The 1,989-nt window shown below is 33.0% G+C and overlaps 1 long non-coding RNA gene across 1 annotated transcript; it reads right to left on the reverse strand.

Moving 5' to 3' along the window:
* Positions 1-263: 263 nt before the first annotated feature.
* Positions 264-1,049, reverse strand: LOC107556185 (uncharacterized). Its single transcript, XR_001605253.1, has 3 exons — positions 977-1,049; positions 433-893; positions 264-336 (listed from the first exon to the last, which is right to left on the reverse strand). It is a non-coding gene; the product is annotated as an uncharacterized lncRNA (long non-coding RNA).
* Positions 1,050-1,989: the final 940 nt, after the last annotated feature.

Consider the following 1,989-nt stretch of genomic DNA (forward strand, 5'->3'; position numbering starts at 1 on the left):
TTGTTTTCTCTTTCGTCAATAAATTATTTGACTTAAAGTAAGTGTCCTTGGTGATCTGGTGTAAGAAGCATGCATATTTCATGTGAACCACAGATCCATCTTTAGCCAATCAGAAGCTTTTATTTTCTATTTGCTTACCTTGACATTTAGGAAAAGGGCTGCTCCATTCTCAGTTTGTCCAGCAGGTGATGTCCCTCTGTTCGTTTAATTTCATCCCTTCTCCAGTGCATGAAAAAGTTAGCCTGTGTCCAGGTTTGACGGGACCCTCAATATCAGGGAGTCACTCAATTTTTAAGTCTTCCACTGTTGTGCTCCACTGTAGAGGACATGTTGCCTCTAGAGAAAGCAGACAATTGATCACATTTTATCCACTCAGAAGCTTTTATAATTTATGTGTTCCGGTGTTTGGGAGTAACATACTTACATACTTACCCATCGTTGCAGATATACTTGATAGTTGTTCCAAAAACAAAGTTTCTTCCACTTTCAATAATGTAACGACCATTTGGAATATCTTCAGGTGACTCACAGCGTTTGACTGATGATGAATCAGAAGCAAAAGATATAGTTCTGAAAATTCAGCCTTTGAAGGCCAAGGAGATTATTACTTGATAACAAGTAACTCGGGTTACTTCAGATGCATACAATTAGATTTAAAAGTATTGTACAGCAGTCCAGAGATTTATACATTGTGTGTGTGTGTGTGTGTGTCTTGTATACCCACGTGAACATTTATCACCACAGCATTTAGTCCATTCATTATTGCTACATTGTAGATTATTTTTCTCTGAGAGACAGCCATGTACGCAATTGTAGTCACCATCACAGTATTGTTTGTTTTTTTGAGCTTTCAGAAACTTCTGCATTCTCTACCACTGGGATCTCAGAGCAACCTGTTAGACCATTAGAAAATGACATCATTGCTGTAATTTGTATGTGATAATTTACTAATTCTTTTAAAAAAGAAATGCCTTACCATTTGATGTAGAAGCATAAACAATGAAGCATATCCAAAGACATAAAAAAGCAAGCCTTGATTCTATTTCCCCCAATCTGTCAGTTTGTTCACACTGGGATATGAAGAAACTTGCCAAACAAAGTCTTTAACTTAGTTAATATCTGACAGTTCTGGGCAGGACGTTTTGTGTGCTGCATGATGTTTATTTGGGATCACCTAGGGGTATTTGTATTATATGTTAAAAAAGATGTTTGATTTGTCTAAATAATAATAATCATACAGTAATATATATTGCGATTTAAAAGTCTGAGCTAGTGAAAATTCTAGTAAAAACTAGTGAAAATTTTCCTTTTTTTGGAATTCTTTACAAAGTAAATTATCAGTAATTATCAACAATTTGAGTGAAAAGTGAACTGGGCGAATAACAAACAGGAAAAAATAGAACAGTGTAACACTTTATAATAGCTTTCAGTTAAAAATAGGCATTATGTAATGTTTAACAGATCATTAGTTAATAAATATTCAAATAGCTACAATTGTGAGATAATGTACTTGTTAATGTTTGGGCATATTTGGTAACATTTGTGTCCACTTCAGACATTCTACAAACTATAAATAACTTTTTAGATATTTTACTGACTATAGTTACTTTGCAAGTATGTCATCTTATTCTATTATCAAAGTTTTTTTCCTTAATATGCTGTTCTTGTTGCTATTATTTGTTGTTTTTATGTCTTAAGCAAGAATATAAATACACTTAACTAATCAACTTTTACTCCCACTTTGTTACAGCAGCAAAAAGTCAAATTCCCATAAATGTACTGAATGTTTAGTAAACGTTTATATACACATTTCAAAATGATAAATAGTTTCAACTTTAGATTAAGTACTGCAAAAACTTGAACAAATAAAATATGCAGTAAATATATAAGCAGTAGAAATCTGCATACACACCTCAAAAATAAAAATGCATGATTTACTGCTTCAATAATTAGGCCCTTTCGCACCGCTTTAGTTCCAGAACTAAACGT

This window comes from Sinocyclocheilus grahami, unplaced genomic scaffold (genome assembly GCF_001515645.1).
Source record: "Sinocyclocheilus grahami isolate Dianchi unplaced genomic scaffold, SAMN03320097.WGS_v1.1 scaffold557.1, whole genome shotgun sequence".
NCBI lineage: Eukaryota > Metazoa > Chordata > Actinopteri > Cypriniformes > Cyprinidae > Sinocyclocheilus > Sinocyclocheilus grahami.